At 48.7% G+C, this 26,002-nt stretch overlaps 1 long non-coding RNA gene and 2 pseudogenes across 2 annotated transcripts in view; 1 reads left to right on the top strand and 2 right to left on the bottom strand.

Moving 5' to 3' along the window:
* Positions 1–260: 260 nt before the first annotated feature.
* LOC102919102 (dynein light chain roadblock-type 1 pseudogene) lies at positions 261–918 on the bottom strand (annotated as a pseudogene).
* A 2,042-nt stretch (positions 919–2,960) lies between these two features.
* On the bottom strand, positions 2,961–7,653 carry LOC102927735 (malignant T-cell-amplified sequence 1-like; annotated as a pseudogene).
* A 6,607-nt stretch (positions 7,654–14,260) lies between these two features.
* The window catches only part of LOC143271026 (uncharacterized), a 73,366-nt gene continuing 61,624 nt past the window's right edge, over positions 14,261–26,002 (top strand). For both annotated transcript variants that reach the window (XR_013048290.1, XR_013048289.1), the window contains exon 1: positions 14,261–16,970. This is a non-coding gene — a long non-coding RNA (uncharacterized LOC143271026). The remainder of the gene's footprint in view (positions 16,971–26,002) is intronic.

Genomic DNA, 26,002 nt, shown 5'->3' with positions numbered 1-26,002 from the left:
GAATACCTGAAATGGAGCTCATGTCATCAAGAAAACTAATTTGGATCTGATGTAATTTTAAGTATTTTTAACTACACTTTATTTTCAATGTTAAGCAGCATGCTACTGACTACCATACTAGACAGCACAGCTGGTGGTGTTGAGATGTGGGATCCGTTTCTGAACCTTTGGTTATGACAGCTAGAAGATCCAGAGAACCATAGCAGAAAGAAGAGGGTTACACTGTCCATTCTTTATCATTTCTTTTTTTTTTTTTCAGATTTCGACGTTATTTTTAGTTAAAGAAAAAAACAAAACAAAACAGGCTTTCCAAGGGTGACAAAGTGAACTGAAGGTCAGAAGGAAGCTGTGTGTGGGCTTATCATAAGCTCTTCCTCCAAAGCCTGGAAATGAGAACTGAATGGATCACCAGAGACACTCCTTGTTGGGGTGGGCAGGGCTACCATTGATCAATGGCATGGTCTATATGGGCTCTTGGGCAACCACCCTGTGCCCACTGACATGATTAACACTATTATTCTGGGGGACATTAAATTAAGGAATGACACAGGAAGCTGAGACAGTGGCTTGTTCGGTTATTCAGTTGGATTCTGAATCACAATCAGGAAATAATCTTTATCTGGTGCAACCATAATTTCATTTTTCTTGGATCAGATTCTAAGGAAGGTTAGATCATTCTGGGGGTCAATTTCACGCACAGTGCTCCGTGCCTTCAAGATGAAGTTGTGCATGAGGTTGGCATATTGTGTAGCAGTGGGATTGTCCATGGTGCTCTTGATGGGAATGCCTTCCGTGTTCACCACGATGATTCCCTGAACTCCTTTCTGGCTCTGAAGTCTCTTGAGTGTTTCCTCCACCTTTGCCATCTCGGACCAATCCAGCAGCTCCGAGTCCGAGACGCCCAGCGAGCTCCCCGCCTTTTTCATTCTTTATCATTTCTACCCGAAATGAGACACTAGGACATCATGTTCTAAGACTTTCTCTTCATGCAGTGCAGTGGTTCTCAACCTTCCTAATACTGCGACCCTTTAATACAGTTCCTCATGGTGTGGTGACCCCCAACCATAAAATTATTTTCATTGCTACTTTATAACCACAATTTTGCTACTGCTATGAATCATAATGTACATATCTGATATGCAGGAAATCTGATATGCAACCCCTGTGAAAGGGTCGGTCTACCCCCCCCCCACAGGGGGTCGTGCTCCACAGGTTGAGAACTATTGCTTTAGATGCTCTAAGGAGGGGAAAGGGACAGCAAACTGTTCTTTTGTGAATGTGAAACACTTTTTTGTAAGTTCTCTTTTTCTTCTTATTTACCTCAAGGCAATGGATATAAAGTAGGAGGAACATGTGGCCTGGACCACACAAATATAAGCAACCTCCCACATCCTTCATTCCCTCCCACTCTAAATGTCTTGTTATTATGAAAAACACAAAACCTGCCCCTTGGCTCACTTATCCATGCATTCATTCAACCCTTCGTTCTTGCTTATCCCAAGTTAGGAAGAGACACTAGCCATAACTCCTCTACATCAAATCTCAGCAAAGGTCTCTGTGTTCTTCCAAGTTCGGGTGAGCCTGTATAACGTGAGCTAGCTGAACGGGCAACCCAACCCTTAGTATTAGACAACAGTGACAGCAATATAAAGTGCCGTCTTCTCCAGGAGAGCCAAAGAAAGTGGGAGCCTGGACCCAAATATTCAGCTATGTCTTCTACTGCTTTCTTCCCTCTGTCACCAGGTTGGCCCAGGCACAGCCGACTCGGGCCTGCATGCCTACAGTGGCCTCCTTTGGGGGCTCCCTGGCTCGTGCCAGAGTGTCTTTGAATTTTATGGGCTGATGAACCCTTTGGGCAGGGAATAAGACCCATCAGCCTGGGTTCCTCTGGACAATATGACAAAGACAGACCTACTGACACGTGCATTCAAGGTCGCCCTGAAATCCCAGGGAGAGACATGTTCAGCTTCGCAATTGGTGTGTGCAGTCAGTACTGAGTGCCACAGTCTTTCTTTCTCTGTAGCACTGTATGATGTTTCAATGACCAGAGAACCAGAGTTTTCTTAAGAAACTTAGGAGGGTAAAGTAAACTGTAATCTTCCCCGAGACTGGTATTCTAGGACCTAGTTATTAAGTACCATCATTGCACACTGTGTGAGCAATGCCAAGCTATACCAGGGATATGTAAGTGCAGTGACCTAGAACTCATACACAGTCAGAAATATGTGTTGAATTGAAGGAACAGACAATGCGAAGAACCTGATTTGCCTCCTTTATTTGGGCATGCCAGGGCAGGTAGTGGGGTGTCAGAAACATCCCTAAAGACCAAGAGGCTGAAATTTTATACCAGACGGACCGGAAATTAAGGAGATGCTCCTTGTCTCTTCTTTTGAGCCCAGGCTATCTGTAGAGCCTTGGCAGTCACTCCTCTGCCTCACCATTACACTGAGCGGAAGCCGTGTGACCATATTCAGACACCTATCATAGTCTTCCTGAAGTGCCCCAGAGAAATCCTTTCTGGGGGGGCATCAAATCACCTACAGCATTTCTAAGTTTAAGAAGAGACAATTTCGGGGCCGTCAGGGTGGCTCAAGCACGTTAAAGGCACTAGCTGCCAAGCCATGACCTGAGCTCAACCCCCAGGACCCACATAGTAGGAGAGAATTGAGCCCCCACAGGTTGTCCTCAGACTTCCAAATGTGCTCATACATGCATGTGTGCACAGAAATAAATAAATATAATATAATGTAAAAAGAAAGAAAGAGACAATTTCCATCTAAATGTGACGATCTGAAATGCTTTAGCACCCTCTGGCTGTCAGTGCATAGGATTATTTTTTAGCATCCAAAAACATTTATTCAGCATAACCACAGAGGCATTGTCTTCATGCTGTCACACAGAGACACAAAGACAGATATGGCACAATATTCATGTTTAGCCCAAGCACATTCTTTTGAGGTTCACTTATATGTCTTCATATGCCACAACTCATCATCTAAATAATGGTTATGTTTTACTGTGTCACACTACAGCTTCCGTGACAAGATTTTTCTTTTTCTTTTCTCTTATATTTTATTTTATTTATTTGTGTGAGAGGGTGCAAGGGCAGAGGGGGAGATAAGAAGGAACTGGGAGATGAATGGGATCAGGATGCATGATGTGGAATCCACAAAGAATAAATAAAAAAATTTTTAAATGGATTTTTAATGCCAATTCCTTTGTTGACTTTCTCAGTATCTTTTGCAGACATATCCATGACTCCAACACATAAATTAGCATGTTACTTCCCTTCTGCTGTGATTGCAACAATAGTATCTACAGCAGCAGGATAAAGCTTAGCTCCAGGAGAAGTTAAGCCAGGACATGTGATATTTGCTCCACTGAGTGCAAATTTGATGGCCCCTTTATCAACCTGCTAATATGGCAAGATAAGAGGATATTTATGAAATAATATTAGTGTTTGGATAGAAAAAGACTCTTCTCTCTGTCTAAACAAGGCCATTCTCCATCTACTATAAGGATTTCTATGTGTTCGTGGCATTCAACAATTTTCACAGTATCTTTCTCAGGCATGATTTGATTAAGCCATGGTTCACTACCAGAAATTGCTCTACCAATTGATTTTTAATACCCTTAATAAGCACGGTTTTCAACTGGATGCAGTTGGACAGATTTCATTTTTCATCAAATTTCTTGGATGTGATCCAAGGTGAAGGAGGCGATGATAGTGAAGGGCCCAGGGTGACAAGGAAATTGAATGAGGAAGAGTCTGGCAGGGCCTCTTACACAGGGAAGGCTGCAACTGACAGTCAGGGATGCTGGCATTATCTGGAATGCACTGGATTACTGAAGTCACATTTCTCCCTGCAGTTCACGGTTGGATACACATGGAAGAGCAATGTCTTGGTTGGTTATGATTTTATTCATTGTCAATAAGCTACTGTCCTTGTAGTCGTTTCTGCAAAAAAATAATTCTTATTCTAAGAAGACAATCACTTTCACAAGATAACATGAACAAGCCAATGTCTTGGGCAACAAAATTAGATTGCTCAAGGAAACTCAGTAGCTGTTGTGTTAAATACAGTCAGTGCTAAAAACAGAAGCATTATAAAATGTAGCAAGTGTTTGGTCTTTCACAGATCAAGGAGAAGGAGGCGAAGGTGGAATGGAAAGATACCTACAGAGCAGTCCGATAGTTTGGCATTACTGTTTGCCACCCACAGTACGCACACCCAGCACAGAAACTGTTGACACCGCCTCCTATGTGAAAATACAGGATCCCTCTTGTAAGCACAAATGCAAATCCTTCCGCTAAGGAACTCAGTGTCCAAGCTAACATCGGTCCCAAAGTCACGGCCCTAAGTGAGGAATCGGTTCATTCAATAGATAACTGAAATTGGAATAGCTGTGTGGAGTTCATGGCTTCTGTACTTCTTTGATTTTGAGATTCAGAAACCCAAGGGTTAAATTTAATCACCGTGAACACACAACATTACATACCAACTAAATCAATAAAAGAATTTCAGAAGCAAAAACAAAAAAAAATGCATTGTCCAATATATCTGAAAGAATATGTCTTCCCCCTTGAGTCCCCAAATCTTAAAATACTGGAGGGGGGAGGGAACATTCATTTGGAATCACAGGATGATCATTGTTCAAGGTGAGATGATCCCAGATCCCCATAAGCATATCTCCTGGGCCATGGGAGGAGGAGCATGATGCTGCCTCCACCATAAAATCTTGTGGCCTGTCCCGAGGGTCAGCACCCAGCCTGAATAACCTGACTCCAGGCTCACAGCAGAGTACAGATTATGACAGGCCTTCCCAGGGTTCTGTGAGTCATGTTTCACCTGCCTGACAGAGACATTGAGAACTATTACCCATTGCTTCTGTTAGGTCAGTGGTTCTCAACCTTCCCTATGCTGCGACTTTTAATACATTTCCTCATGTTGTGGTGACCCAACCACAAAACTATTTGTTGCTACTAAATTATTTAGTTGCTAATTCATACTATAATTCTGCTACTGTTTTGAATCATAATGTAAATATCTGATATGTAGGATAGTCTTAGGAGACCCTTGTGAAAGGGTCATTTGATCCCAGATGGGTCTCGACCCACAGGTTGAGAACCACTGTTTTAGATGGATAAGAAGCACACTTAGCTGTTGTATGGCTAAGAAGACCTACAACAAGCTCAGAAGGCCAAGATAAATCCCAAATGGTTAGGTGTGGGGACCTACAACAAGTGAGTAACTGTGCTGGCTAACTCTCTGTCAACACTGCCCAAGAGGAGGGAACCCCAAACGAGAAAATACGTCAGACGGGGCTCTACGCAAGCCTGTAGGACATTTTCTTAGTTGGTGATTGATGGGGGGCATGCAGAACATTTTGGGTGGTACCATTCCTGGGATGGGTGTTCCTGGATTATATAAAAAAGCAAGCTAAGCAAACCATGGGGAGCAAGCCAGTTAGCAGCACCCCTCCATGGCCTCTGCATCAGCTCCTGCCTGAATGAATGAATGAATGAATGAATGAATTCCTGTCCTGACTTCCTTTAGTGATGAACAGTGATGTGGAAGTGTAAGCCAAAGAAGCCCTTTCCTCCCCAAGTTGTGTTTTGGTCGTGGTATTTATTACAGCAATAGAAACCCTAACGAGGACAGTAAAGTACAGTTTGTGTTACTGGAGTCTGTGCAATGGGCACAAGGGCAGAGTTAAGTCCAAAGGGGCTCCGGATGACTTCAGTTGTTCACTAGGCACAATTGCATAGTATTTCTACCTTCTCTAAGAGAGCTAGGAATGAAGATTTTATATATATATATATATATATATATATATATATATATATATATATATATATATATATATATATATATATATGGCTCCATGTATCCCAGGCTAGCTTCGGTGTTGCTATGTAGCTGGACAATCTTGAACTTTTGATCTTCCTCCACCTCCTGAGTGCTGGGACTACAGTTATTTACCACCATACCTGGTTTGTGCCATGTTGGGTATAACAACCAATTTTTTGTTGTTTTAAAAATTTCTGTTTGTTTGTTTGTTTATTTATTTATTTATTTATTTATTTATTTATTTATTTATTTATTTATTTATCCTGCCAACCACAGCTCCCCCTCCCATTTTTTAAAGCATGCAACTCATGTACTCTACCAACTGAACTGAGTCCTTAGCCCCTGCATGAGGGTTCTTTAACACAGAATGCAAATACTGACCTTCTGTCAAATATGCCATCAGGCCATGTGTATCAAGTCCCAGCCAATCACTATTAAACGGTGAGAATAAACATCTGTTCATCCAGAGCAGTGGAGGACACTCGAAGCTGTGGCTCAGTCTCATTGGAGGAGTGCTTGCCATGAGTGTGTAAGTCCTTGACTTCAATTCCAAAGGAGGAAAATGATCAGACACAGTATGGTGCATGTGCTAAGAAAGCCTTGGCATATGTGTGTTGATTTAAACTAGTGTGTCTAATTGTGTATGTGTGTATGTCTAAAAATTGTATTGAGCCTGTTCTTTGACAATTCCATGTGTATAAAGTACATTCTGATTTGTGTAATCTCTATTCTCTCTAATTTCCCACACCTCTCCTTTCTACAAGTTTTTTCTTTAGGGAAATTTTATATTTTAGATTTATTTTCATATTTCAGTTAAAGCATTATTACATCCCTTCTCTTTCCTCCCTCTAGCCCTTCTCTATCTCCTCCCTCCATCTCTCTCTTATCCCCAACTCACTCAATAGACAATCTTGCCCTAAATGATACACAGATCTACCCATAAAACAGAAGTCTATGCATTGCATGCCAGACTACAGAAAGAGCAATTGATTGTACTGGCTTCTTGTCCTGGGTGTTCCTTTGCAAAATTACAATTGAGGAAATGTTCTGCATGTGTTTCATTTTGACCAGGAATCACCAGTTTTGAGGGGCAGAGAAAGCTATTAGATGAATGTGTATAATGAGTGGTACAAGGTAAAAGCAAATTCAAAGAAAATTCAGCAAGAAAGCCAATTCTTTCATTGAGAAGAGGATGTGATATACCCCTTGTCTTCCTTTAGAAAATTTGTAGTTGTAATTCTCCCTCTTCCTCCTTGCAAATGATGCAAATCTTTTTCAAACTCTAAGTATGCTTCTTTCGGGTTTTACCATCAGAAATAGACAAAGACAGCTGCACACGCTACACACACCATGTCGCCTTTTGTCTCGGAGGCTAAGCAGGGCTGGCCTGGTTAGTCCTTAGATGGGAAGACTGCATAAGGGTCATGCAGCAGAACTATGTGAGCTCTATGGGAACAAGGGAGAGAAGGAACAACTTCAACGATTGGAACCGGAACCTTAGCCAGATCCTTAGGCAGAGGGAACTCCCCCTTTTCACTGCGCTCTTATTGCTCTCCTCAGTGACATGAGAGCTGAGAACATGGAGTGCCTCTTGCTTCCCCGGGTTTTTAAACAGGACCAGGATTAGGCAAGGAATAAGGTTGACACGACACAGCCTCCACTAGCATAGGAGACCAGAATTTCCTGGAGAATGGGGGAATCAGGACTGTACCCATCATAAATGCCTCAGCTCTACAAGAGAGCCATTTGTTCTCACACCAGCCACAGCAGTGCACAGTGCGATCTTCTGTCTCCCAACCATGGTGACCTACAGGGACTGTAAAAGAAAAGGAAGACAGGGACACTTACTTGAAGCCTAGTGGTCCCTGAACCTTCTACCCCAAAGTTCCTTGAGCCAATTCTGCCTGAATTTTTCTTGTCCTGTGGAACAGCCTTACAATATTACTTGACCACTCAGGACTGTGGAGAATGGAAAGAACCATTGTGCTACTTATATAGCTTATTGTAGCTCCATCAACCACTGTCACAGCTCAGCAGCTGCACACTAGCGGGGAAATGGGGGAACTTAAGTGAGGAGGGGGAAGGAGGGTAATACAGAGAAGGAAGAGGCAGAGGTAAACAACACTAAGAATGTTTGGGAAAAGCCATAGAGAATCGTCTTATTTTATAAGCTCATTTTAAAGTGTGTGTGTGTGTGTGTGTGTGTGTGTGTGTGTGTGTGTGTGTGTGTGTGTACTATAGACATATTGCTTAAATGGAGTTATTCCATACAATGTGCTGCACACCACAAGTTCTTAGTCTGTGAATCACGATCCCTCAGGGGTCACATATCAGATATTTACATTACAATTCGTAACAGAAGCAAAATTACAGTTATAAAGTAACAACAAAAATAATTTTATGGTTGGGGGTCAGCACAACAAGAAGAACTGTATTAAAGGGTCACAGCATTCAGAAGGTTGAGAACCACTGTATTAGACTAACAAAAAAAAAAACAGTGCTGGACACAGGAAGCCTCCTGCTGAGTAGCTGGGGAGTGGCCCAAGAGACTCACACAATAATGTATAGGCCATTGTCTTTGCCCATAGTTGACTCCCAGAACTTGAAGGCAAGACCCTAGTGCTAAAGACACCACACAGTTCAGTCACAGGACTTAAAGGAGCCAAGCTGGTACTAATCTGGAAGTGAACTCCCAAAGGGTTCTTTATATAGCTTAAGAGCTTATATGGCTCTTAATACTCCGGGAAGGCGCTATGCAAGCTACTAAAGGGGAAGAGTAATAAATACTCCTAGCTACCTGAAAACCGTAAATCCTATGAGCCATAGCAGGGACTAGTCCAGCAAGATTACCTAATGGTGAAACAGTGGCCCCGATATACCCTAGGGATAACTGGCAGCTGTCTAATTGTACTAAGGCCCACTCAATAGAAGGGAATTAGTGCTAGTACTGTAAACTTAGTCAGCCACCCACAATTGGAGAGATCATAGGCACCAGAAGAGAGCTTACTACTGTCTCTATTCTAAATGCTTGTCCTTATACCCACAGATTAAGTGTAGCTCAGACCCCTCATCAAGGAAGCTTCTTTTTATAGCAGACAGGGGCTGCCACAAGATACGTAACTGGGTCAAAATGCAGAGAATGAGTGACTGAGAATTGATGAACAGTTGGTACATCTGCAATGCAACGCCTACACTTAAGGCTCAGGGAACATCATGGAAGAGGGGCAGAAAGACTAAGAGCCAGGGACGATGAATGACTACAACGAAGCAGTGTTTTCTAGGCACATCAGGGCAGTTGCACATATGAACTAACAGTGGCTATGACCACATGCACAAGCTATACAAAATCAAGCCAGACAAGATTCCAGCATGGAGAGGGGGAGGTGGTCAGAGCTTCTCAACCCTATGTGATGAGCTATTGGCAGCTGATGGCCTCTGTAAGTTTTCTTGAGGAATGCAGCTCCGGAGAGGCTACCCATGCTCTACATCCATGCACATGCTGGCAGTACTAAAGGGGACTGTGTGTAGGGGCACTGTGTGTGTCTTCTTAAAGAGAATACATGACACTGAAAGAGAACAGCTCTGGTGAGGGACGAGGGAGAGTTGGAGGGATCAGATTGGGGGTGAACTTGATCCAAACACATTATATGTGTGTATGAAATTCTCAATCAATAAAAAAAAAGGGGCTAGCTGGGCGGTGGTGGCACACGCCTTTGATCCCAGCACCCTGGAGGCAGATGCAGGTGGATCTCTATGAGTTTGAGGCCAGCCTGGTCTACAGAGTGAGTTCCAGGTTAGCCAGGGCTACACAGAGAAACCCTGTCTCAAACAATCAAAATCAAACAAAAAACAAACAAACAAACAAACAAAGCTAGGAGTGCCTTTCTCCACTAGGGAGGTGGAGAGAGAAGGATCTCTGTGGGTTACTAGTCAACCAGTCTAGCCAAAATAGTGAGCTCCAGGTTCAGTGAGAGACCACCTCAAAAAATAAGGTGAAGAATAATTAAGGACAACACCCATCAACCTTTGGCATCCACACCTATATACACATATATGCATGTGTACAAATATGTACACATAATATATATGGAAGAATTAATCAGCATACTGGCCAATAAGCAAACAATATATGCATATTCATAAATGAGAAATGTTTTTTTTCTGGGACTAAGTATCGGGTTACTCTCTGGGATTTTTAAAGAGAGGCAAGAGTTTTCCTATAATTCTGTCCCTTGGGCACACAATATATGTCATACAATGTATGTATGAATATAAAGAGATGGGCATTGTTCATTTCTTATTCCTATATGCATGCATTTGAGTCATTAATGAACAGCCATCTGGGAATGCTGAGGATAGTCTATGATGTAATATGTGAGGAATAGCCTATTCAACCCTATCCCTCTCCTGGTGTGTCTGGAATACTTCTTTTTATTGTTTGTGCATACAGGAACTACACGGGTCCAGGAACACTTGGAAACAGACACCAAAGACAAACTAAAACAAAAGCAATGTATTAAAGATACAATCATGCTTCAACAATAAAACTCTGGACTGTAGTTATATCTAGGTGGTAGAGCATAAACCCACCATATATAAGGCCCAAGGCTTGAATTCCAGTATGTAAAGAAAGTTAAAATAAATAAAACTGAAAATGTGATATGGGTGTCATTTACTTCCAAAGAGAGCAAAGCTGTGTGTTTCCTTCCTTTTAAGTTGAAAAGTACTCATTATTTTCAAGGAAACTTAGCTTTAAAATTAGGACAGAAGTTGATTTCATAATATGAATTTCAGCATGCAATTCACTTGAGAAATGAAATTTTAAACAATGACCAGTACTTCTGGAAATTTGTGGACATAGAACTGCTTTAGTTTTTGGTAAAGTTATGAAATCATTTGTATAAGGACGAAAACTTCCATTTGGGGCTCATAACTCTCATTAAACAATAAGCACAAAGCCTATTACAACTATTTTTTTCTTTAGTTGGGCACTGAAGATAGCAAAACCTTTTTTTTTTTTAAATCACAAACTCCTAAAAGATCCAGGATCACATTTAATTGGATACTGTTGTCGTAAATACACAAGTCTTTCATAAAATAAAAGCCCACAGCTTAACACCCCACTGCTGGCAGATGGTTAAGAGCACCCACTGTTGTGAGGATCAGGACAAGTAAGTTCTACATTCGCAAATTAAAACGCCATCCAAACATTTGCTTCCAATGGCATTTAGGGAGCAGAAACAACACAAGTCGTCAGAGAAGACTGTGTCAAATGAAAACTCGAAATGTTAAATTAGAGACACTCAAAGAAATACTAATTTCCTTTTGGCAAATGAACTTTGCACAAAGACTTTCCAAAAGCACTTCATGGAGGCCCAGGCGAAACATAACTGAACGTAATGAAGATGAGCAGGTAAAATTAAAAGCCAGACTGGGCTCAGTCTTGGCTGGAGAAAGCCGTTAGGGGACGCGGATGGTGACCATAAAACTTCAAGTGGCCAGGCAAATAACACACTCAGTAAACCCTGGAAGGGATAGTGATAAAAACAAGACCAGATCTAAATTAGACACATTCAAATGACTACAAAATAACATGAGAAATTAGACCTCGGTATACTTCCTCCCCTTCAGGGTCTTAAAGCCGCCAACCCTTGCCAAGCAGTTCACTGTGTTCCACGTTCATAAAGTACAAGTAACAACAAACTTGTTCAAGAGCACTCTTGGTTGAAGACACAGACATTAAATATACAAGAACATTAAAATAAAAATTCAGGACTGCAGAGATGGCTTGATGGTTAGCACTGGCCACTCTTCCTGACGATCTGGGTTTGATTCCCAATATCGACACTCACAACACTCACAAATGGCTCTAACTCCAGGATATCAGGAGGTCTGATGCCCTCTTTTGGCCTCTGTGGACAATGCAGGCATGTGGTCCACAGACATACATACAGGTAAAACACTCATTCACATAAAATCATAAAAATAAAATAAATCTTAAAAAATAAAATAAAAACAAAAATGAGACATCAAAAATAATTCAATGATGTCTGCCAAGGTACTTGTACTTTTTGGAGCTTGAGATGGGTGCCTGTTTCCTATCTTCATATTGAAATTATAAGAAAACTTTTCTCTTAGAGAAAGAACCTCACCAGGCGGTGGCGCACGCCTTTAATCTCAGCACTTGGGAGACAGAGACAGGCGGATCTCTGTGAGTTCGAGGCCAGCCTGGGCTACAGAGTGAATTCCAGGACAGGCTCCAATGCTACACAGACCTTAACACCTAGAGAAGCTTTATTGAATTCCAGGGAGGTGGCATTTCAAATTCTGGCCAGACTATAATTGGGGAACAGGACCCAGTCACTCAGTGACCTGAGCTCAAAAGAATGAAGATTACATGTTTCAAGCTGGGGATAGGGGAGGAGGAAGGGAATTTGCTTGGGGCAGAATGGGGGAATTAGCTGATTTCCTTAGACAAGCTGTTTTTTGAAACTGTGAGGGTCTGTTTTTTGTTTGTTTGTTTTTTCCACACTGGGTGTCTCAGGTCGTGGTCAGCAGCTTTTCTTCTGCAGTTTCCGAACAGCTGGCTTCCAGAACTTTGAGCTCTGTCTAGGATCTTGGTGGGTTTTTTGTTTGCTTGTTTGTTTGTTTGTTTGTTTTGTTTTTTGTTTTTTTGGTGGGGACAGGGCATGTTCTTTTGCAGGTTACTATCAAACACATGATCCTCTTGCCTTTGCCATCCAACAACTGGGATGTTACAATCTTTAAGAGGAAGGCTGGAGATCCAGAGGCTCCTAGAATGCTGCAAGAGGACGTAAACATAGATAGCAGGCAGGGGTCTGGGGAAGACAGTGATAGGAGGCTCAGGAAAAGCACAGAAGTCGGGGAGAAGACAGTAGGCTTAGGGTGAGGGGAGCAGGCTACGGGAAGATCTGTGGTTCCCGGGAGGGTAAAAGACATCCGGAGAAGACATACAAGAAGGCAAGAGGTTAGGAGTGAGGACAACAGGCTCAGGAGCAGGAAGGATGGCAGCTGGGAAGGAGTAGGAATCTGGGTAGCAGGGTAAGATGCCTCAGAAGAGAGGTGGGAGCCTCCGAGGGCTGAAGGCTGGTGAGATCACGGGGCTGAAGGAGATGGTTAGAGGCCAGAGAAAGACAGAAGTCACGGGAGCAGGGCAGGAAGATAAGGCCCAGGAATGCAGGAGACAGATGAGATAGGCTGGGAAGGAACGCAGGCATGCAGGGGAGAACAGGGGAACCAGGGAATAGGGCAGGAGACTAAAGGCTGAGTCACTGATGAGCAAAAGGTCACAGGGCTGGGAGAAGGCACAAGGACAGTGGGAGGATACGGTGGTTACGGTAGATGTGAAGAGGCTGAAGCAAGTCGAAAGGCTGGAGACGAAGACCAGAGGATGGGGGAAAGCAGGAGAGTCAGGTGAAATGTAGAACAATAAGTTTGGGGAGATCAGAAGGGTAGAGGGTTTGGGAAGGTGCTAGCACCCTGGCCCACCTGCTGCTTAGCCAAGCTTGGAAACTGAAAAGGTAGGCGAGGCTCTCCCGTGTTCCCTTCTGGCGGTTCCATGATTGGGTATTGGGCGGCCATAGCATCTTGGAGGGCCAGCTCATCACCAACACACAGACAGGAAGCCCCTCCCACCCACCTTCCAGGTCTCAAGTCCCTTTTTTTTGTAAAAGCTTCCTGAGATATAACCTGAACCCTGAATGGAAGAGGATTGGGTCAGTGAGCCACCAGGAAGGTCCCATGAGGAGTAAAGATTTGTCCATTGATCCTTACCTGTTGGGTGGTCAGATAAAAAGGACAGTTCTTTTCTGAACCAAACCTCAGGTCTGTCCCCTTCTTTGCATGGAGACCCAAGGAGAGTCTCTGCAGCTCTGCACAGCCCTCCTCCAAACTGCTCCTGCACTGTTGGGGATTGGGCAGGGTCTGGCCTCTGCCTGCTCCTCCTGCCCTCCCTCTTGCTCCCCTAACCCAGTCTGGGGGCATCCTCAGGCTCTGCATCTGCAGACAGGAAAGAACAGGAACTATTCCTCCCTGTCTGCCCAGCTCCCTGCAGCCCCTGCGATGACACTCTCCAGACCCAGAAGCCCATCTACCAGCCATGGGCAGCCTGGCAGCTGTGTACCACAGGATCTGGGGAAGGGGGAGGACTCCAGGAGCAGGCAGCTGCTGTCAGAATAAGGTAGAGAAGGAGAGTGCACAGGAGGCCAGCTCTGAAGTCTCCCTCTTTTTTATTTCAGGTCTTGCTCTTCTAGGTGATGGCTCACCACTTCTGAGATCATTTCAAGATGGATCCCTACATGGAGATGCCTGCTGCTGTTTCTGTAGCAGCCCGGGGAGCAGCTGAGTGAAGAGCCTACCTAGAAGAGGAAAGGCCCTTCTGGTAGAGGCCTAGAGGGGTGTCATGGCTTGGGTCTTCTGGCCCTTCCATAGAAAAGATGCCAGTGTACCTTGGGCACTGATATCTCCTAGCAACACTGTGAGGGAGATGTCTTCTCCCACCTCATGAACTCAGTGGGGCTCAATGAAAGACGTGGGATTTGCCCTTGTTATACACAGAATAGTGGGGAGCTCAGCCTGCCCTAGACCTCCATTCCCCCACCTCCTCTGCAGTCTTCTTTGGGGTTGGGAGGGAGTAGAGAGCTGCCAGGGGACCTAGGGAGAAAGAGAGACCATGGGGGTGGGGAAGCTGGGCATCTACCTTTCCTTGGAGTAGTCCAAAAGACAGGCCAGTAGTTGAGTTCATGAACAGAGAGGAAGGTTCGAGAACTTCCTGAAATGTCTAGTCCTCCCTACCTCTCTGGTGCTTGACCAAGGGCTCCTGAGCAGGTGTGTGCTAGTGGACTGCAAATGTGGTTCATGAGAGGTTGAGGAACTACGTGCTGAAACCCATGGTCTGTATGGCCCTGTTTCTCTGTTCCCAGGCTTGCAGCCCCATTCCTAGCATCACATGGAAAAAATCTCCTCCAGATAGGCTGAGGATAGTCTGTCAGGAGGCCCTGCATAGGCTAGAGTCTCCAAATGCCCAAGGACAGCCCAAGGGATACTTTTACTACTTATCCAACACTCCCCCAGCTTTTCTATGCTGGTATCTCAAGATCCATGCATTCCATTCCTGATGCAGAAACCTTCAGCATGCCAGCCAGCCCCAGGGACAGAGTGACTCATCCGCCTACTTGGAGTCAGAGACCCAAATGAAGATCTGTCTCAGCTGAAGGACACAAGCTGAAAGGTGGCTGCCACATGCTCTCTGCTGTTTGCCACAGCCCAGGACCCGATGGCTTCCTTCTGCCAAGTCTTGCTAAGTAGTCCGTATATGTATGTTTGAATGCATGTGTGCACGTCTGTGTGTAAACATGTGTGATGGAGATGGAGCTATTGGGTAGTGACAAGAGCTCCTGGGAATCTCCTGTTTTCTGTGTACAGGAGGGATCATGGACTACTTGGAGAAATGGGTATGGAGTCTGAGGCCCTGCCTTCTTAGACCTCCCAGTCCAGGGAAGCCCCTCCCTGCTCATGCTCAGGCATGGACTGTGGTGTGAGGTCAGAGGCACTGGCATTGGACTGGATTCTGGGCCCAGTCAGGAGACGGGGATAGAAGGAGGACTCAGCTTTGTGTTCGTGTCCCATTGTGGCCCTGAGTAGTCTGAGCTTCTGCGCCCCCCCCCTCCGCGGGCTACTTCTGTTCCTCCCTGGTGCCCTCGCTGTGTGATGGGGTGGTGATGCACTTTATTTCCTTGAAGTCTGCATTGCAGGCAGCGGAGCATCAATCAGTTCAGAGACTTGGATGAATGTACATTTCCTTGTGTGATGAACTGGGCATTGCCAGTGTTGTCTGGTCAGAGATGGAGTTCCGATGCTGTCACTTGTCTCCCAAAGTGAGAAGAAAACCGTTGGGTTCAGTACACCAAATACCGCCTGCACGCCTCCTGTTTTTCTTGGGTGCCATACCGTACCTGGGTGGGGAAGCGGGCAGGGTATGGGACAGCAAGCCCAGAGGGTCATCCAGAGCTGAGCAGGGAAAGTGCAGCTTCAGAGCCTCCTTCTAGACTGTCCTTGACAGGACCACCACCCTCTGCTCCCCCTGCACCAAGGGGGGAACAGTCGAGTCAGGCCCCGAAGGTGGCCGTTATTCCTGTCCAGTATTCAGAGAAAGAAGCTGAAGCAAAGGTTCTCTTTCATTCCCGGTCTGGACTCAGTGAGTTTAATTCAAGTTGAACCTCGAGAGGGAGGCGAAATGAAACAGCGCTGTGCAGGCCACTCTGTGACGCCCAGAGACTCCTCTGCAGTAGCAGGCGGTAAAGCCCTCACTGCCATTTGCGCAGCAGCTTGTGAAGGACTCATGAGAAGATGAACCACCCATCCTATGCTGAAGCTGTATGCTGTCTGATCTGACATGTGACCACTCCATGGTATGGGTAAGGTGAAGGTTTTTATTGTAGAAATGAGAGAGAACAGCCAGAGGCATCTGGAAGAGTCTGAGGCAGGAGAGAAAGAGGCAGACGGACCATGGCCAGCAGGCTGTACCTGGTCAGGGCAAGAGAGGATGAAAACTGGGGGATGGGGAATAGAGAAGACATGGCAAGAGAAGCAGGAGCATACCATATAGTCATAAAGAGAACACACAGCAAGAGCAGCAAGCAGCATTAAAGGAAGAATGGTGGCGGGCCAGAGAAGCCATTGAACTGGAAGGAGTGTAAGCGAGGGGAGGCTGTGAGCAGGGCTTGGATGCTAGCATGGATTTGGAATGTGTCACGGGTACTTGTGACACCCGCGTGCACTTTGTGATACCAGCATACACTATTTAATATGCTGGTAGGAACTACAGGTAGTCACATGTCCCTTCTGCCAGAGATAAGGATGGACTTCTTTCAGTGGAGGAGAACCGGCTTCACAAGTTCCTGAGGAGTGCTGGATTTTATCTAACACCCAGAAATCCTCCAGGTTGAGCTCATTTCCAGACATTTGGACTACCGTGTGGAGTTTAGAGAATTCCCTTGGACCTGAAAGATGCCTGCTCTTCTATCATGGCTTTATCTCGGTTCTCTCAGAGCTCCATTCTGAGGGGTCACCAGAGAAGCCAGGAACCCTAGAGCTGAGGTGAGGTGGGCCTTAGCAAGAAGACAGGAGGCTTAGTTGGGATGAGGCTGGGAGAGGTCAGACAGCATGGCGGTAAGACACTCCCCTGTGAGGGCTGGGAAAGAAGCAGTCAGGAGGCCAGGAAAGGCAACATGAAGCTCAAATGCATTGTGAGGGACTAGAGAAAGTCAGGAAGTTTTTTCTGAGAAGATATAAAAAAAAAAGCCAAGGAGCAAAAGAGGGGCCTCAGAAGTGCTGTGGAGCAGGATGGGGGGTGCTGGGGTACTGTAGAGCATGAGAGGTGATTGTGGGGTGCTGTAGAGCAGGACAGGAGACTTCAGGGTGCTATAGAGCAGGACACAGGGTTCAGAGGTGCTGTAGATCAGTACGGGAGTATCTGAAGAGTTGTAGAACAGGACAGGGGTTCTGGTGTATTTAGAGCAGGACAGGAGATTCTGGGGTGCTGTAGAGCAGGACAGGAGATTCTGGGGTGCTGTAGAGCATGACAGGGTGTCTGGGGTGCTGTAGAGCAGGACAGGAGATTCTGGGGTGTTTAGAACAGGACAGGGATCTCTGGGGTGCTATAGAGAAGGACAGGGATCTCTGGGGTGCTGTAGAGCAGGACAGGAAAATCTAGGGTACATGGAGAGTAGGACAGGGGGCACAGGGGTGCTGTAGAGCAAAACAAGAGACTCTTGGGTACTCTAGAGGAGGACAAAAGACTCTGGGGTGCTGTGGAGGACAGGAGGCCCAGGGGTGCTGTAGAGCAGGGCAGGAGATTACAGGGTGCTGTAGAGCAGGACAAGAGAATCTGGCATGCTGTACAGCAAGACAGGGGGCTCAGGAGTGCTGTAGAGCAGGACAGAGGGCTCTGAAGTGCTGTGAAGCAGGAAAGGAGACTCTGGGGTGCTGTAGAATAGGAAAACAGACTCTGAGATTCTGTAGAGCAGAACAGGAGACTCTGGGGTGCTGTAGAGCAGGACAGGAGATGCTGGGGTGCTCTAGAGCAGGACAGGAGATGCTGGGGTTCTCTAGATCAGGACAGGAGATGCTGGGCTGCCCTAGAGCAGGACAGGAGATGCTGGGGTGCTGTAGAGCAGGACAGGAGATGCTGGGGTGCTCTAGAGCAGGACAGGAGATGCTGGGGCGCTCTAGATCAGGACAGGAGATGCTGGGGTGCTCTAGAGCAGGACAGGAGATGCTGGGGTGCTCTAGAGCAGGACAGGAGATGCTGGGGTGCTCTAGAGCAGGACAGGAGATGCTGGGGTGCTCTAGAGCAGGACAGGAGATGCTGGGGTGCTCTAGAGCAGGACAGGAGATGCTGGGGTGCTCTAGAGCAGGACAGGAGATGCTAGGGTGCTCTAGAGCAGGACAGGAGATGCTGGGGTGCCCTAGAGCAGGACAGGAGATGCTGGGGTGCTCTAGAGCAGGGAACGAGATGCTGGGGTGCTCTAGAGCAGGACAGGAGATGCTGGGGTGCTCTAGAGCAGGACAGGAGATGCTGGGGTGCTCTAGAGCAGGACAGGAGACGCTGGGGTGCTCTAGAGTCGGACAGGAGATGCTGGGGTGCTCTAGAGCAGGACAGGAGACGCTGGGGTGCTCTAGAGCAGGACAGGAGACGCTGGGGTGCTGTTGGGCAGGATAGGGAGCTCTAGAGTGCTAAAGAACAGGACAGGAAACTCTGGGGCGCTGTGATGCAGGACTGGAGACTCTAGGGTGCTGTAAAGTAGGACAGGAGACTCTGGGGTGCTGTACATCATAACAGGGTGTTCAGGGGTGATGTAGAGCAGAACAGGAGACTAGTGGTGCCATAGAGGTCGACTAGAAACTCGGGGGCGGGGCTGTAAAAGATCACAGGAGACTCCAGGGTGATGTAGAGCAGGACAGAAGACTCTGGGGTGCTGTGAAGCAGGAATGGAGACTTCAGGGTGTTCTAAACAGGAAATGAGACTCTGGGGTGTTGTAGAGCAGGATAGGGGGGCTCATGGATGATGTAGAGACAGTATAGGAGACTCTGGGGTGTTATAGAGCAGGACAGGGGGGCTCATGGATGATGTAGAGACAGGACATGAGACTCTGGGGTGTTGTAGAGCAGGACAGGAGACTCAGAGTTGATGGAGAGGACAGGAGACTAGGGGTGCTGTAGAGGGAAACTGGAGACTGGGATTCTGTAGAGGACAGGACAGGACACTCTGGGTGCTGTAGAGCAGGACAGGAGACTTTGGGGTGTTGTAGAGGATGACATGAAAATCTGGGGTGCTGGAGAGGAGGACAGAATACTCTAGGGTGCTGGAGAGATGGATGGGGGCTCTGGGGTGCTCTAGAGCTGGCTAGGAGACTCTGTGGTTCTGTCAAGCAGGACAGGAGTCTTTTTGTAGCTGTGTAGCAGGACATGAGATTCTGGGGTGCTGTGGAGCAGTGCAGAAGACTCTGGGGTGCTCTAGAACAGAACAGAATCCTGCAGACTGCTGTGATGCAGGACTGGAGACTCCACAGTGCTGTAGAGCAGAGTAGTGGGCTCATGGGTGACGTAGAGCAGGCCGGGAGACTTTGGGGTACTGTAGAGTGGGACAGGAGACTCTGGGGTGTTGTAGAGCAGAGTAGTGGGCTCATGGGTGATGTAGACCAGGCCGGGAGACTTTGGGGTACTGTAGAGTGGGACAGGAGACTCTGGGGTGTTGTAGAGCAGCACAGGGACTCACAGGTCATGGAGAGCAGGACAGGAGACTAGGGGTGCTATGGAGGGAGAGTGGAGGCTATGGGATGCTGTAAAGCAGGGCAGAAGACTCCAGGTTGCTCTGTAGCTGGACAGGAGACTCTGGGGTGCTGTAGAACAGAAGAGATGGCTCTGGGGTGCTGTAGAGCAGGACAGGAGATGCTGGGGTTCTCTAGATCAGGACAGGAGATGCTGGGGTGCTCTAGAGCAGGACAGGAGATGCTGGGGTGCTCTAGAGCAGGACAGAAGATGCTGGGGTGCTCTAGAGCAGGACAGGAGATGCTGGGGTGCTCTAGAGCAGGGAAGGAGATGCTGGGGCGCTCTAGAGCAGGGAAGGAGATGCTGGGGTGCTCTAGAGCAGGACAGGAGATGCTGGGGCGCTCTAGAGCAGGACAGGAGATGCTGGGGCGCTCTAGAGCAGGACAGGAGATGCTGGGGTGCTCTAGAGCAGGACAGGAGATGCTGGGGTGCTCTAGAGCAGGACAGGAGACGCTGGGGTGCTCTAGAGTCGGACAGGAGATGCTGGGGTGCTCTAGAGCAGGACAGGAGACGCTGGGGTGCTCTAGAGCAGGACAGGAGACGCTGGGGTGCTGTTGGGCAGGATAGGGAGCTCTAGAGTGCTAAAGAACAGGACAGGAAACTCTGGGGCGCTGTGATGCAGGACTGGAGACTCTAGGGTGCTGTAAAGTAGGACAGGAGACTCTGGGGTGCTGTACATCATAACAGGGTGTTCAGGGGTGATGTAGAGCAGAACAGGAGACTAGTGGTGCCATAGAGGTCGACTAGAAACTCGGGGGTGGGGCTGTAAAAGATCACAGGAGACTCCAGGGTGCTGTAGAGCAGGACAGAAGACTCTGGGGTGCTGTGAAGCAGGAATGGAGACTTCAGGGTGTTCTAAACAGGACATGAGACTCTGGGGTGCTGTAGAGCAGGACAAGAGAATCTGGGATCATTTAGAGCAGGACATGAGACTCTGGGGTGTTGTAGAGCAGGACAGGAGACTCAGAGTTGATGGAGAGGACAGGAGACTAGGGGTGCTGTAGAGGGAAACTGGAGACTCTGGGATTCTGTAGAGGACAGGACAGGACACTCTGGGTGCTGTAGAGCAGGACAGGAGACTTTGGGGTGTTGTAGAGAATGACATGAAACTCTGGGGTGCTGGAGAGGAGAACAGAATACTCTGGGGTGCTGGAGAGATGGATAGGGGGCTCTGGGGTGCTCTAGAGCTGGCCAGGAGACTCTGTGGTTCTGTCAAGCAGGACAGGAGTCTTTTTGTAGCTGTGTAGCAGGACATGAGATTCTGGGGTGCTGTGGAGCAGTACAGAAGACTCTGGGGTGCTCTAGAACAGAACAGAATACTGCAGACGGCTGTGATGCAGGACTGGTGACTCTGGGGGTGTTGTAGAGGAGAGTAGTGGGCTCATGGGTGATGTAGACCAGGCCGGGAGACTTTGGGGTACTGTAGAGTGGGACAGGAGACTCTGGGGTGTTGTAGAGCAGAGTAGTGGGCTCATGGGTGATGTAGAGCAGGCCGGGAGACTTTGGGGTACTGTAGAGTGGGACAGGAGACTCTGGGGTGTTGTAGAGCAGCACAGGGACTCACAGGTCATGGAGAGCAGGACAGGAGACTAGGGGTGCTATGGAGGGAGAGTGGAGGCTATGGGATGCTGTAAAGCAGGGCAGAGACTCCAGGTTGCTCTGTAGCTGGACAGGAGACTCTGGGGTGCTGTAGAACAGAAGAGATGGCTCTGGGGTGCTCTAGAGCAGGACAGGAGATGCTGTGGTGGTGTAGAGCAGGACAGGGACTCACAGGTCATGGAGAGCAGGACAGGAGACTAGGGGTGCTATGGAGGGAGACAGGAGACTCTGGGATGCTGTAGAACAGAAGAGATGGCTCTGGGGTGCTGTAGAGCAGGACAGGAGACTCTGGGTCGTTTTAGAGCAGGACAGGGGCTCTCGGGTGCTGTCGAGACTGATAGCAGGCTCTGTGGTGCTCTAGATCAGGACAGGAGATGCTGGGGTGCTCTAGAGCAGGACAGGAAATGCTGGGGTGCTCTAGAGCAGGACAGGAGACTCTGGGGTGCTGTAGAGCAGGATAGGAGACTCTGGGTAGTTTTAGAGCAGGACAGGGGCTCTCGGGTGCTGTCGAGACTGATAGCAGGCTCTGGGGTGCTCTAGAACAGGACAGGAGGTGATAGGGTGCTCTAGAGCAGGACAGGAGATGCTGGGGTGCCCTAGAGCAGGACAGGAGATGCTGGGGTGCTCTAGAGCAGGACAGGAGATGCTGGGCTGCTCTAGAGCAGGACAGGAGATGCTGGGGTGCTCTAGAGCAGGACAGGAGATGCTGGGCTGCTCTAGAGCAGGACAGGAGATGCTGGGCTGCTCTAGAGCAGGACAGGAGATGCTGGGGTGCCCTAGAGCAGGACAGGAGATGCTGGGGTGCTCTAGAGCAGGACGGGAGATGCTGGGCTGCTCTAGAGCAGGACGGGAGATGCTGGGGTGCTCTAGAGCAGGACGGGAGATGCTGGGCTGCTCTAGAGCAGGACGGGAGATGCTGGGGTGCTCTAGAGCAGGATGGGAGATGCTGGGGTGCTCTAGATCAGAACGGGAGATGCTGGGGTGCTCTAGAGCAGGACGGGAGATGCTGGGGTGCTCTAGAGTAGGACGGGAGATGCTGGGGTGCTCTAGAGCAGGGAAGGAGATGCTGGGGTGCTCTAGAGCAGGGAAGGAGATGCTGGGGTGCTCTAGAGCAGGAAAGGGGTTCATGGGTGCAGTAGAGCAGGATGGTGAGCTCTGGGGAACTGTAGAACATGATAGGAGGCTCTGGGGTGCTGTTGAGCAGGACAGGAGACCCCTGGGTGGTGTAGCACTGGACAGAAACCTCTGGCGTGCTATAGAGCAGGACAGGAGAGTCTTGGGTGCTGTGAAGCAAGACAGGGGGCTCTGGGGTGCTGTAGAGCTGGACAGGAGACTCTGGGGTGCTGTAGAGCTGGACAGGGGTCTCTGGGGTGCTGTAGAGCTGGACAGGAGACTCTGGGGTGCTGTAGAGCTGGACAGGGGTCTCTGGGGTGCTGCAGAGCTGGACAGGAGACTCTGGGGTGCTGTAGAGCTGGACAGGAGACTCTGGGGTGCTGTAGAGCTGGACAGGGGTCTCTGGGGTGCTGTAGAGCTGGACAGGAGACTGGTGTGCTGTACAACAGGACAGTGAGCTCATGGGGGATGTAGAGCAGGACAGGAGAATTAGGGTGCTGTAGAGGGAGCTTGGATACTCGGGGTGCTGTAAAAAAGGAAAGCAAACTGTGGGGTGCTCTAGAGGAAGACAGAAGTGTCTCAGGTGCTGTAGAGCAGGAAGAATTTTGTGGGGTGCTGTAGAGCAGGATAGGGGCCTCTGAACAGCAGTAGAGCAGGACAGAAGTCTCTGAAGTGCTATAAAGCAGGACAGCAGACTCTGGGGTGCTGTAGAGCAATGTAGGAGACTCTGGGGTGCTGTACAGCATCATAAAAGACTCAGGAGTGTTGTAGAGCAGGACAAGGACTCCAGAGTGTTGTAGAGAAGGACATTAGCCTCTGGGGTGCTGTAGAGGAGGACTGGAGACTCTGGGGTGCTGTAGAGGAGGACTGGAGACTCTTTGGTGCTGTGAAACAGGACAGGGGGCTCAGGGGTACTTAGAGCAGGACAGGGGTCTCTGGGGGGCTTAGAGCAGGACAGGGGTCTCTGGGGTGCTGTAGACCAGGACAGAAGATTCTGGGGTGCTGTAGAGGAGGACTGGAGACTGTGGGGTGCTGTAGAACAGGACAGTTTGCTCATGGCTGGTGTAGAGCAGGACAGGAGACTAGGGGAGACTGAAGCCTCCAGGATGCTGTAGAGCAGGATAGGGGGATCCAGAGTGCTGTAGAGAAGGGCAGTGGGTCCTGGGGTGCTGTCTAGCAGGATAGGATGCTCTGAAGTGCTCTACAGCAGGACATGAGATTCTGGGGTGCTGTGAAGTAGGACAGAAGACTGTGGGGTGCTGTCCATCAGTATGGGAGACTCTGGTGTACTGTAAAGCAGAAGAGAAGACTCAGGGGTGCTGTGAAGCAGAACTGGAGGCTCTGGGGTGCTGTGAAGCAGAACAGGAGACTCGGGTGATGTAGATCAGGACGGGAGACTCTGGGATACTGTAGAGAATAATAGGGGACTCTGGGGTGCTGGAGAGGGAGAACAGAGACTCTGGGCTATTGTAAAACAGGACAGCAGATTCCAGCGTGTTGTAGAGCAGGACAGGGGGCTCTGGGGTGCTGTAGAGGAGGACAGGGGTCTCTGGGGTGCTGTAGAGCAGGACAGTGTTCTCTGGGGTGCTGTAGAGCAGGATAGTGTTCTCTGGGGTGCTGTAGAGCAGGACAGGGGGCTCTGGGGTGCTGTAGAGCAGGACAGGGGGCTCTGGGGTGTTATAGAGAAGGACAGGGGGCTCTGGGGTGCTGTAGAGCAGGACGGGGGGTCTGGGGTGCTGTAGAGCAGGACAGGGGGGCTCTGGGGTGTTGTAGAGAAGGACAGGGGGCTCTGGGGTGCTGTAGAGCAGGATAGTGTTCTCTGGGGTGCTGTAGAGCAGGATAGTGTTCTCTGGGGTGCTGTAGAGCAGGATAGTGTTCTCTGGGGTGCTGTAGAGCAGGATAGTGTTCTCTGGGGTGCTGTAGAGCATGACTGAAGTCTCTGAGGTGCTATAAAGTATGACAGGGGACCTTGGGTTCTTGTAGAGCAAAACAGAAGACTCTTGGGTGCTGTAGAGCAGGAAAGAAGACTCTGGAGCTCTGTACAGCATGACAGCAGACTCTGGGGTGCTATAGAGCAGGGCAGGAGATTCTGGGGTGCTGTAAAGGAGGACAGGGGTCTCTGGGTGCTGTAGTGCAGGACAGGAGACTCTAGGGTGCTGCAGACCAGGTCAGAGGACTCTGGGGTGCTGTGGACCAGGACAGAAGACTCATGGGCGCTGTGAAGCAAGACAGGGGGATCTGGGGTGCTCTAGAGCAGTACAGGAGACTCTGGGGTGCTGTGGATCAGGACAGGGGCTCTTGAGTGCTTTGAAGGAAGATAGCCAGCTCTGGGGTGCTCTAGAGCAGAACAGGAGACTCTGGGGTGCTGTTGAGAGTGATAGTGGGCTTTGGGGTGCTCTACAGCAGGATGGGAGAGTCTGAGGTGCTGTGAAATAGGACAGGAGACTCTGGGGTGCTGGGAAACAGGACTGGAGACTCCAGGGTGATGGAGAGCAGGACAGGAGTCTCTGGGGTGTTATAGAGCAGGACAGGGCACTATGGGATTGTGTAGAGCAGGATAAGGGTCTCTGGGTTGTTGTAGAGGGAGACTGGAGATTCTGGGGTGCTGTATAATAGGACAGCAGTCTCCAGGGTGCTCTAGAGCAGGACAGGAGACTCTGGGGTGCTGTAGAGCAGGGCAGGAGACTATGGGGTCCTGTGGAGCAGGACAGGGGGCTCTGGGATGCTACATATCAGGACAGGATAGGCTAGGGTGCTGCAGAACAATACAGCGGACTCTGGGGTGCTGTAGAGCAGGACAGGAGGCTCATGGGTGCTTTGAAGCAAGACAGGGATTCTGGGGTCGTGTAGAGCAGGACAGGAGACTCTGGATAGTTGTAGAGCAGGATAGAACCTCGGGGTGCTGTCGAGAAGGATCACAGGCTCTGTGGTGCTCTAGGGAACAGGAGACTCCGAGGTGCTGTAGAACAGTACAGGAAGCTCTGGGGTGCTGTGGAGATAGACTGGAGACTCTGGGGTGTTGTAGAGCAGGAGAGGAGACCCTGCGATTCTGTAGAACAGAATAGGGGACTCTAGGTTGCTGTAGAGGGAGACTGGAGACTCTGGGGTGCTATAAAACAGGACAGCAGACTCCAGGGTGTTGTACAGCCGGGCAGGAGACTCTGGGGCGCTGTACAGCCAGGCAGAAGACTCTGGGGCACTATACAGCAGGACAGGGTGCTCAGGGGTGCTGTAGAGCAGGACAGATGGCTCTGGGGTATTTTAGAGCAGGACAAGAGACTCCTCGGTGCTGTAAAGCAAAACAGGTGACTCTTGGGTGCTGTCAAGCAAGATTGGGTGCTCTGGGTTGCTGGAGAGCAGTACTAGGTTCTCTGGGTGCTGGAGAGCAGGACAGGAGACTCCAGAGTGCTGTAAACCTTGGAGAATGTCCAGGAATCTCGAGAAAGACAGAAAGTTCAACAGATGCCCAAGAGTCTCTTGAGAACAATAGGACACTAGGGAGGCCTGAAGGCTGGGGAGGAGGGCAGAAGTCTGGAGTAGAATACGGGAAGCTCAGGGGATGTACGATTGTGGGAAGGGTAACAAC

Source organism: Peromyscus maniculatus, chromosome X (genome assembly GCF_049852395.1).
Source record: "Peromyscus maniculatus bairdii isolate BWxNUB_F1_BW_parent chromosome X, HU_Pman_BW_mat_3.1, whole genome shotgun sequence".
Lineage (NCBI taxonomy): Eukaryota > Metazoa > Chordata > Mammalia > Rodentia > Cricetidae > Peromyscus > Peromyscus maniculatus.
The sequence above is the reverse complement of the archived record's forward strand: the minus strand, read 5'-3'. Positions and strand labels throughout refer to the sequence as shown.